This window comes from Macaca mulatta, chromosome 12 (genome assembly GCF_049350105.2).
Source record: "Macaca mulatta isolate MMU2019108-1 chromosome 12, T2T-MMU8v2.0, whole genome shotgun sequence".
NCBI classification, from domain to species: domain Eukaryota; kingdom Metazoa; phylum Chordata; class Mammalia; order Primates; family Cercopithecidae; genus Macaca; species Macaca mulatta.
In genome coordinates, this window is record NC_133417.1 from 26,813,028 (window position 1) to 26,825,232 (window position 12,205).

At 40.9% G+C, this 12,205-nt stretch overlaps 1 protein-coding gene across 3 annotated transcripts in view; it reads right to left on the reverse strand.

The window, feature by feature from the left end:
- The window catches only part of ZRANB3 (zinc finger RANBP2-type containing 3), a 321,989-nt gene that overhangs the window by 2,733 nt on the left and 307,051 nt on the right, over positions 1 to 12,205 (reverse strand). The gene's annotated exons all lie outside the window — the stretch shown is intronic.

The window sequence follows — 12,205 nt, forward strand, 5'->3', positions numbered from 1 at the left end:
AAGCCCTGTCTTTACTAAAAATACAAAAAAATTAGCAGGCATGGTGGTGCACACCTGTAGTCCCAGCTACTCAAGAGGCTGAGGCAGAAGAATCGCTTGAACCCAGGAGGTGGAGGTTGCAGTGAGCTGAGATCGTGCCAACGCACTTCAGCCTGGGCGACAGAGTGAGACTCTGTCTCAGAAACAAAAAACGAAAAACAAAACAAAACAAAAACAAAAAACAACAGCAATAACAAAACCCAATAAGCCACAAACCTTGGGGAAGAGGAGAATCTGATTTCCAGAACTAGCCAAAATATAAAATTCAAATGTCCAGTTTTCAACAAAAATTACAAGGCATAAAAAGAAACAGGAAAGTATAGCTAATTCAAAGGAAAAAATTAACTCACCAGACATAGTCTCTGAGAAAGACCAAGCAGTAGAAAACTTTTTCCTAGACAAAGACAACTGTCTTAAAGATGTTCTAAGACCTAACGGAAGAGGCGGACAAAGTCAAGAAAATGATGTATGAACAATATGGAATTATCAGTAAAGAAACAGAAAACATAAAAGGAACAAAAAAGAAATTTTGAGCCAGGCGTGGTGGCTCATGCCTGTAATCCCAGCACTTTGGGAGGCTGAGGTGGGCAGATCACCTGAGGTTAGGAGTTTGAGACCAACCTGGCCAACACGGGGAAACCCTGTCTCTACTAAAAATATAAAAATTATCTGGGTGTGGTGGTGCAGCCCTATAGTCCCATCTATTTGGGAGGCTGAGGCCCAAGAACTGCTTGAACCTGGGAGGTAGAGGTTACAGTGAGCTGAGATTGAGCCACTGCATTCTAGCCTGGGCATAGAGTGAGACTCTCTCAGAAAAAACAAATTTTTTTTTTTGGAGCTGAGAAGTACAATAACTGAAATGAAAATTTTATTAGAGGGATTCAAAAGCATATTTGAACAAGCAGAAGAGAAAATCAGTGAATGTGAAGAAAAGTACAATTGAAATTATTCCCTGACATGGGCAAGGACTTCATGTCCAAAACACCAAAAGCAATGGCAACAAAAGCCAAAATTGACAAATGGGATCTAATTAAACTAAAGAGCTTCTGCACAGCTAAAGAAACTACCATCAGAGTGAACAGGCAACCTACAGAATGGGAGAAAATTTTTGCAATCTACTCATCTGACAAAGGGCTAATATCCAGAACCTACAAAGAACTCAATCAAATGTACAAGAAAAAAACAACCCCATCAAAAAGTGGGCAAAGGATATAAACAGACACTTCTCAAAAGAAGACATTCATACAGCCAACAAATGCATGAAAAAATGCTCATCATCACTCACCATCGGAGAAATGCAAATCAAAACCACAATGAGATACCATCTCACACCAGTTAGAACGGCAATCATTAAAAAGTCAGGAGACAACAGGTGCTGGAGAGGATGTGGAGAAATAGGAACACTTTTACACTGTTGGTGGGATTGTAAACTAGTTCAACCATTGTGGAAAACAGTATGGCAATTCCTCAAGGATCTGAAACTAGAAATACCATATGACCCAGCCATCCCATTACTGGGTATATACCCAAAGGATTATAAATCATGCTGCTATAAAGACACATGCACACGTATGTTTATTGTGGCACTATTCACAATAGCAAAGACTTGGAATCAACCCAAATGTCCATCAGTGACAGACTGGATTAAGAAAATGTGGCACATATACACCATGGAATACTATGCAGCCATAAAAAAGGATGAGTTTGTGTCCTTTGTAGGGACATGGATGCAGCTGGAAACCATCATTCTCAGCAAACTATCGCAAGAACAGAAAACCAAACACTGCATGTTCTCACTCCTAGGTGGGAATTGAACAATGAGATCACTTGGACTCGGGAAGGGGAACATCACACACTGGGGCCTATTATGGGGATGGGGGAGGGGGGAGGGATGGCATTGGGAGTTATACCTGATGTAAATGACGAGTTGATGGGTGCTGACGAGTTGATGGGTGCAGCACACCAACATGGCACATGTATACATACGTAACAAACCTGCACGTTATGCACATGTACCCTAGAACTTAAAAGTATAATAATAAAAAATAAATAAAAAAAATTATTGCCTGAGGAACAAGAAAGAAAAAATATTAAAGAAAAGTGAACAGAGCCTGTGAGATCTGTAAGACACCATAAAGCAGACAAACATATGCAGTTTGTGAGTTACAGAAGGAGAAGAGAGAGACAAGCAAACCCACAATGAGACACATTCTCCTAAATAAAATTAAAAAAAATAAAAGAATTTGTCAAACACCAAACACAGAGAGAATCTTAAAATCAGCAAAACAGAAGTCATTCATCACACTAAAGGGTGCTCAAAAAAATTATCAGCATATTTCTCATCAGAAGTCTTGGAGGCCAGGAGGCAGTGGGCTGATATATTCAAAGTGCTGCAAGAAATAAAATGGCCAACCAAGATTCTTATACCTGGCAAAACTGTCCATCAAAAATGAGGGAGCAATTAAAATATTTCAGAATAAATAAAAGCTGAGAGAGCTTATTACCACTAGACTAACTCTGCAAGAAATGCTAAAGGGAGTCCTATAGGTTGAAATGAAAGGATGTGAGACAGTAGATCAAAACCATGTGAAGAAATATCTCCAGCAAGGATAAAGCCTTTCTTCTAAGATTAGGAACAAGACATGCCTGCTTTCACCATTTCCATTCAGCACTAACGGAAGTTCTAGCCAGAGCAATTAGGCAAGAAAAAAAAAAAAAAAAAAGAAAAGGCACTGAAATCGGAAAGGATGAAGTAAAATTATCTGTTTGCAGACAACATGATCTTAACACAGAAACCCCTAGAGATTCCACATTTTAAAAATGTGGTTTCGCCATGTTGGCCAGGTTGGTCTTGAAATTATAAAAGCTACTATTATTGTAACTTTGGTTTGTAACTCCAGTTTTTGTTTTCACATGCCTTAAGAGAATAATGCTTAAAAAAACAATTATTAGTCTATGTTTTTGGACACACACTACATAAAACTAGAATCTTGTAGCAATTAATAAATTAAAGGGGTTGAGATGAAGCTGTATAGAAGTAGAGTTTCTTTATTTTATTTATTCATTTATTTATTTTTGAGACAGAATCTCACTCTGTCACCCAGGCTAGAGTGCAGTGGCACATCTTGGCTCACTGCGACCTCTGCCTCTTAGGTTCAAGCGATTCTCGTGCCTCAGCCTCCCAAGTAGCTGGGATTACAGGTGTGCACGATGACACCTAGCTCATTTTTGTATTTTTAGTAGAGACGGGGTTTCGCCACGTTGGCCAGGTTGGTCTTGAACTCCTGACTTCAGGTGATTCGCATACCATGGCCTTCCAAAGTGCTGGGATTACAGGTGTGAGCCACCGCGCCTGGCCTAGAAGTAGAGTTTCTATATGCTACTAAAGTTAAGCTAGTATAAATCCTTCTCAAATTCTTCTAAGAAACTGAAGAGGAGGAAACATTTTTTTTTCTTTTTTTATTTTTTTGAGACAGAGTCTTGCTCTGTTGCCCAGGCTGGAGGGCAGTGGTGTGATCTCAGCTCACTGCAGTCTCTGCCTCCCAGTTTCAAGCGATTCTCCTGCCTCACTTCCTGAGGAGTTGGGATTATAAGTATGGACTACCACACCTGGCTAAGTTTTTTATTTTTAGCAGAGACAAGGTTTCACCATGTTGGCTGGGCTGGTCGAGGAAACAATTTTTAACTCATTCTATGAAGCCAACATTGCCCTAATACCAAAGCCAGACAAGGACACCACAAGAGAAGAAAAATACAAACCAGTATCCCTTATGAACATGGATGCAAAAATGCTCGACAAAATACCAGCACACTGAATTCCGCAGCATATTAAAGGATATGCACTATGACAAAGTTGGATTTATTCCTGGAATACAAGCATGATTCAACATATAAAAATGGATCATTGTAATACACCACATTAAAAGAATAAAGGACAAAAACCACATGATCATCTCATTTGCTGCAGAAAAAGAATTTGACAAAATTCAACACTCTTTTACGATAAGAACAATCAACAAACTAGGAATGGAAACTACCTCAACATAATAAAGGCAATATATTAAAAAAAAACATAATTAACACCATACTGAATGATTACAGACTAAAAGCCTAAAAGCCTTTCTTTCAAGATCAGGAACAAGACATGCCTGCTTTCACCATTTCCATTCAGCACTAACGGAAGTTCTAGCCAGAGCAATTAGGCAAGAAAAAAAAAAAAGAAAAGGCACTGAAATCGGAAAGGATGAAGTAAAATTATCTGTTTGCAGACAACATGATCTTAACACAGAAACCCCTAGAGATTCCACATTTTAAAAACTCTGTAAAAACTAATAAATGAATTTAGCAAAGATGCAGAATATAAAATGTGCAAAAGTAAGTTTCATTTCTATACATTAAAAATGAACCAATTGAAAAGGAAATTTAAAAACAATTATATTTATACTAGCATCAAAAAGAATAAAATATGTAGGAATTAACCATGAAAGGGAAAGACCTATAAACTAAAAACTACAAACATTGCTGAAAGAAATTATAGAAGATATAAATAAATAAATGAAAACACATTCCATGTTCATGGATTGGAACACTTAATATAGTTAATGTGTCAATACTACTCAAAGTGATCTACAGATTCAATGCATTGTTTATTGATATGGTTTGGATATTTGTCCCCTCCAAATCTCATGTTGAAATGTAATCCCAATGTTGGAGGTGCGGTGTGGAGGCAAGCATTGGGTCATGAGGGCAGACCCCTCATGGCTTGGTGCTGTCCTTGTGACAATGAGTTCTTGTGAGATCTGGTGGTTTAAAAATATGTAGTACCTCCTCCTGCTCTCACCATATGAAACACTGGCTCCTCCTTTGCCTTCTGCCGTGAGTATAAGGTTCCTGAGGCCCTCACCAGAAGGAGAGGCTGGAGCCATGCTGGTATAGTCTGCAGAACTGTGGTCCAATTAAACATATTTTCTTTATAAATTACCCAGCCTCGGGTATTTCTTTTTCTTTTTTCTTTCTTTTTTTTTTTTTTTTTGAGACGGAGGTTCGCTCTTGTTGCCCAGGCTGGAGTGCAATGGTGTGATCTTCACTCACCGGAACCTCCACCTCCTGGGTTCAAGTGATTCTTCTGCCTCAGCCTCCCGAGTAGCTGGGATTTACAAGCATGCACCACCATGCCCAGCTAATTTTGTATTTTTAGTAGAAACAGGGTTTCTCTAAGTTTGTCGGGCTGGTCTTGAACTCCTAACCTCAGGTGATCCGCCCACCTTTGCCTCCCAAAGTGCTGGGATTACAGGTGTGAGTCATGGCACCCAGCCCAGGTATTTCTTTATAGTGACACAAGAATGGCCTAACACACCTATCAAAATCTTACTGATATTTCTGTGGAAATAGAAAAGTCCATCCTAAAATTTATATGGAATCTCAAGGGACCCCAAATAGCCAAAACAATCTTGTAAAGAAATCAGAGGCCTCACATTTCCTGATCTCGAAATTTACTACAGAGTTACAGTAATCAAAACAGTGTAGTACTGGCATAAAGGCAGACATACAGACCAATGGAATAAAGTACAGAGCCCAGAAATAGATCCATACTTGTTGGAAATCAAATGATTTCCAACAAGGGTGCTAAGATCATTTAATGGGGAAAGGACAGTCTTTTCAACAAATGGTGCTGGGGAAACTACACATCTACATGTAAAAGAAGGAAGTTGGGCCTTAGCTAATGCTAAATACAAAAATTAACATGAAATAGATCAAAGACTTAAATGTAGGAACTAAAACTATAAAACCCTTAGAAGAAAACACAGGGGAAAGGCTTCAAGGCATTGGACTTGGCAATGACTTCCTAGATCTGACATCAAAAGCACAGGCAACAAAAGAAATAACAGACAAATTGGGCTTCATAAAAAATTTAAAACTTTTGGAGTAAAGTTCATTCAACTGAGTAAAACGACAATTCACAGGATAAGAGAGAAGATTTGCAAATCACATATCTGGTAAGTAATTAATGTCCAGAAGATATAAATAACTCCTAAAACTCAACAATAAATTAGCAAATAATTCAATTCAAAAATGGGTATAGGACTTGAATAGATATTTCTCCAACAGTAATATATGAATGGCCAATAATAATATGAAAAGATGCTCAACATCACTAATCATTAGGGAAAAGCAAATCAAGACCACAGTGAGATACTATTTCAAACCCATTAGGATTGCTACTATAAAACGAAGCAAAACATAAAGTGTTGGTGAGGATGTGGAGAAATTGGAACCCTTGTGCATTGCTGGTGGGAATGTAAAATGTTGCAGCTGTAGAAAATAATGTAGCATTTCCTCAAAATATTAAACTAGACTTATTTGTTCCAGCAATTCCACTTTTGGGTACATACCCCAAAGAACTGAAAACGGAGTTTCAAACAGGCATGTGCATACTCATATTCACAGCAGCATTATTCACAACAACTGAAAGGTGGACCTAACCCCAATGTCCATGGTAGATAATAATGAAATATTATTTGGCCTAAAATAGGAAGGAGATTCTGACACATGCTTCAACGCGGATAAACCCTGAGGACATAATGATAAGTGAAATAGGCCAGACACAAAAGGACAAATATTGTATGACTGCACTTATATGAGGTGCCTAGATTATTAGTCAAATACATACTGACAAAAAGTAGAATAGTGGTGTTTTCCACTATTCTTACATTGTTGTAAGGAAATACCTGAGACTGGGTAATTTATAAAGAAAAGATGCTTAGCGCTAGGTGTGGTGGCTCACACCCTGTAATCCCAGCACTTTGGGAGGCTGAGGTGGGCGGGTCACCTGAGGTCAGAAGTTTGAGACCAGCCTGGCCAACATGGCTAAACCCCATCTCTACTAAAAGTACAAGAATTAGCCAGGCATGGTGGCAGATGCCTGTAATCCCAGCTACTCGGGAGGCTGAGGCAGGAGAATCACTTGAACCCAGAACACGGAGGCTGCAGTGAGCTGAGATTGCACCACTGCAAGAGCAAGATTCCATCTCAAAAAACAAAAACAAACAAAAAAAGAGGTTATTTGGCTCATGGTCCTGCAGTCTTTATAGGAAGCATGGTGCTGGCATCTGCTCAGCTTCTAGGGAGGCCTCAGGAAGCTTACAATCATGGCGAAAGGTCATGGGAGATCAGGCATGTCACCCGGTGAAAGCAGGAGCAAATGAGAGAGAGAGCGGCGGGGAAGTTGCCACACACATTTAAAGAACCAGATCTGGTAAGAATTCATTATCATGAAGACAGCACCAAGCCATGAGGGATCTGCCCCCATGACCCAAACACCTCCCACCAGGCCCCACCTCCAGACTTCAGATTACAATTCAACATGAGATTTGGGTGGGGGCAAATAGTCAAACTATATTAGGTGGTTACCAAGAACTGGGGAAAGAGTTTCATGAGTGCAGAGTTTCAGTACGGGACAATAAAAAAGTTCTGGAGACGCATGGTGATGATAGTTACACAATAATGTGAATGTACTTAATACCACTGAACTGTACATTTAAAAACAATTAAAATAATAAATTTTACCACAATAAAAATTACATATATGGCTTGTATTATATTTATGTTGGATTGTACCGGTCTAGAAACACAACATGTTTTATAGTTAATTGTGATTAGTGGTCATAATTCACAAATACCTTTTTTTAAAAAAAGCAAAAACACCCTTGCCAGGATTTATTTGAACAAAATCAGCTGCCTGACCTCTACTTAACTACTAATATGAAACCACACTGGCATATGGCACACTAAGAAAGGGATTCATTTTTTTTTTTTTTTGAGACAGAGTCTCGCTCTGTCGCCCAGGCGGGAGTGCAGTGGCAGGATCTCGGCTCACTGCAAGCTCCACCTCCCGGGTTTACGCCATTCTCCTGCCTCAGCCTCCCGAGTAGCTGGGACTACAGGTACCCGGCACCCCGCCCGGCTAGTTTTTTGTATTTTTTAGTAGAGACGGGGTTTCACCGTGTTAGCCAGGATGGTCTCGATCTGCTGACCTCGTGATCCACCCGTCTCGGCCTCCCAAAGTGCTGGGATTACAGGCTTGAGCCACCGCGCCCGGCCCCAGGATTCATTTTTACTTACAAGCTGCAGCAGGCACAGGAACCAAATAGGCCACAGAGATGCACATTAGGCTGGAGAAAGGGCAGGCATTGATGTCAAGGTGGCAGATGGTTTCTAAGGCCCAAGGGGAGTTCAAGACTAGTGGACACATGACCAGGGTCCAGGGTTAGGGTAGTATTTGAGCAATGGTATTTCAATAGGAACTGATTTTGTCATCATGCTGTATGCACAAGATGGCATACAGTGATGCAACATGAAATACCTCTTCCTCACACCTCAAGTTTGGCTAAAAGAAGAAATGTTTGGCCTCTCTCTATCCTCACTTCCTCCTCCCTAAAGGAAGCAGAGTGACTTATCCGATTGGTAAATTTGGGAGAAGCAATGGAGGATGAAAACGCCTGCTCCCTTTCTCTCTGATCAGCCTGTCTACAGAACAGACTGCTTTTATGTGCTGAGGATAGAAGCCCTCAAGTTTGGCCTGGGGATCCTTCTCTCATTGTCCCCAAGATGAAGTCAAGTGACTGCAGGCATGGGTTTTGGGGTAAGTTTGCTTGTCCTCCAGGATAGATTAACTCTTACTTTCCTGCACGGGGGCTACCCCAGGGCCCCAGTTGAACACGGAGGCCCTAAGGATTACAGAGCTTGATGGGTGCTGCAGATTCACGCATGATTTCAAATTCTCTTTTATTAACTTAAAAACTGACATTGTCAATTCCATCTGTCTGATTTCTGTGTCTCATTTCTCAGCTGGTCCCCAGTTTGATGTGAGGAGAGAGGCATTCGAAATTATCCTTCCTAAACCTCCTAAGAGCAGTTTTCAAAACAGTAAGAAGAACAAAAACCACATAGCAATATTTCATGTATGGCTTTAAAAAATATCCATTTGATGAAAGCCAAGACATAAATTAAGTCATAGTTCTGTAAAAACATTTCTGCAGGATTGCAAAGGCTGTAAGCTGAAGCATAGCAATCTGGGTTACACCAAGAAGATTGGACTGTGTCTGTGGCATCTGTGTGTAAATGATGCATGCCAAGCACTTGCTAGATTCAGGCAGCACAAGAGTGCTTTCTTTAGCTCATTGTGGAGGCAAAGTTGAAATGACGTTGGGCTTTTTTTTTTTTTTTTTTCCCTGAGATGGAGTCTCGCTCTTGTTGCCTGGGCTGGAGTGCAATGGTGCAATCTCGGCTCACCACAATCTCTGCCTCCTAAGTTCAAGTGATTCTCCTGGCTCAGCCTCCCAAGTAGCTGGGATTACAGGCGTCCACCACCACACTTGGCTAACTTTCTGTATTTTTAGTAGAGACGGGGTTTTACCAGGTTGACCAGGCTGGTCTTGAACTCTTGACCTCAGGTAATCCACCTGCCTCGGCCTCCCAAAGTGCTAGGATGGTTTTTGTTTTTTTGAGGCAGAGTCTCGCTCTGTCGCCCAGGCTGGAGTGCAGTGGCCAGATCTCAGCTCACTGCAAGCTCTGCCTCCCAGGTTCACACCATTCTCCTGCCTCAGCCTCCCAAGTAGCTGGGACTACAGGCGCCTGCCACCATGCCTGGCTAATTTTGTTTTTTTAATTTTATTTTTAGTAGAGACAGGGTTTCACCATGTTAGCCAGGATGATCTCGATCTCCTGGCCTTGTGATCCACCCGCTTTGGCCTCCTAGAGTTCTGGGATTACAGGTGCGAGCCAATGAGCCCAGCCTGGATGGGCTCTTTCTTAGACTTTAGCTTCATATAGTTTAGGTGTCTGGCGGTTCTCCAACCTAATGATGACATCTAGTTGCAGGGAAGGCAGATGTGTAAGAGCAGAGAGACCATGAAATATAAACACGTTAGCAAATGTGGAATAATTAACAATATTTTTAAGGTGTACCAGAGGCCAGTTTCCAGAAAATAGCTAGAAGCTACTGCCAGAAAGACCTTAGTCAATGATTTGAGGGAGGTGGCAGAGAAACTGCTAAGGCAGAGAGGCAGGTAGTTGGAACACAGAATGTATTTTAATAACAGTGACATTTCTCAGTGGTAATTATGAACACAACCAGGGTGGCAAAAACACCCTTAACCGTATAAAGCAACTGACAAACTTGAGATAGGAAAAAACTTTTTCTGGTAGTTGGATATTCAGTTAGATTAGTGCAGTGACTAGGAGCCCACAATTTTCCAGTTCAAAAGAACAAATGATGGAATGAGAGACAGGCTAATAATATGCAACAGAAAATGAGATACTATTTCTACAATTTATTTTTGATGTTTGAGAGCCATGATTCTGTATCCTATGAGTAAACACAATCTATTTACTGTAAAGAGCGCAAGAGCATTGACTTTTTTGTCACGTAATTTAAAATGCCTCATACTTTTTTATTTCTAAAGAAACTGTATTTTAAATGTTTCACTTAAGAATCTGAAGAAGAGATTTGATTTATTAGCAAGATGTATGGGCAGAAAATCCTTTTTCCATCCAGTTAAGAAAATGTAGAGGGTATTCACTTGTCCCAGGAAAATCTCCTCAAGAAATGTATGTTGCGCTGTAATTAACACTAAGAGTGGGCATCTTTAACAATTCCATATGAATTCTTCTTCCTGGCTCTGGGGCTACTAAAAGCAACTTTACTAGTCATCAGAATGTGTCTGGGATCAATGTCACCCAGTGACGGGAACAGGAAGGCAGGCCAGCCTGATGCTGACTGTGCGGTTTGAGCGTGTGAGCCCACCATGCTCCGGAAGTCCTCCCCACCCTACCCCTACCCACAGGCATATTTTCATGTGGTTTTCTATCGTAAGCGGGTTCCTTCCTCAGCTACCACTTCCCAGCTCTGTTCCCTGGATCCAGAGCCTTTTTTCTTTTTTGAGATAGGGCCAGGCTGGTCATGAACCCCTGGGCTTAAGCGACCCTTCTACTTCAGCCTCCTGAGTAGATAGGACTACAGGCAAGTGCCATCACACCTGGCCAGAGCCTTTTTTTGTTGTTGTTTTCTTAGCCTCAACTGTATCTTGCACCTTCTGAGTCTTTTCAGAGCCGGGCCTATTCTTTTACACTCATTCTACCCACCTGTGTTTTTCACTCCATCTCCAGAGTGGCAGCAGCTATCTTCTTCCTGGGGGGCATCTGCACTTCTTTCTGCACTCAGGATCTGCTGCTTGCTCTGATACTTTCTGTGTCCCTCTGTCATAACATCCCATTTGCCTACATAGTGGGGAGCTTCTGTTTCAGATTGTGAGGAGGAAAGAACAGTCTCCTCAAGATGCCCTTTTGGTCTTGGTTATTAGATCAATCTCTATCTTTATTTTCAGTCTCAGAACCCTTCGTCTCAATGTGCCCCACAAGTAATGCAAACCAAGTTAGGGGAAGGCAGGACACAAAGCTCTGAGACATGTCAGGAAGGGATGGGGATGAGCCAGTCAGCATCCTGTACAGCAAATGCTCACTGCTCCTTATGGCATTTTTAATTAGAATTCTGAAACCTGGTATAGACTGAGCCTAGCTTCATAGATTGTTTCACCTCAAATCACACAGTTCTTACATGTGAGAACTTTCTCCTTAGAATTATCACCTTAGTGTGATCTGAAGAGCGAGTTCCCCTCAAATTTGACCTACTTAGACATTGCTTGCAAACACCCCATGCTGGAGGAAAGGCAGCGTGCCTGCTTCTTGGCTCTCAACCATGACAAATCCTAGGTTACCTTAGCAATGAGGCAGAAAACTGCAAAGAGAGCCTGACCAACTAAGCAGAAAGGAGGCCAAAGAAAGCCCAACTTCATTTATAAAATAACCAACAGGATTTGATCTCATATAATGAAATAGAACCTGAGGAACAACTGTGGTGGTATAATCTTTGATTGTTTAATCTTTCTAAAAACAAGTCCTTTATGTTGTAAAACACTAGCTATTAATTAACATGGGAAAATGCTCAAACTAAAGAAGTGTATGTCCTAGTAGTATTTACAAACAGCTCCCTTTTGGGAATGTAATTCTTCCTTGGTCCTGTATTTTGTATAGTTCTGACTCTTTGCTCTCATGATTCTGACATATTGCAGGATTAGGCCCCGGGTTTGTTTCATTATCACTCTTATTT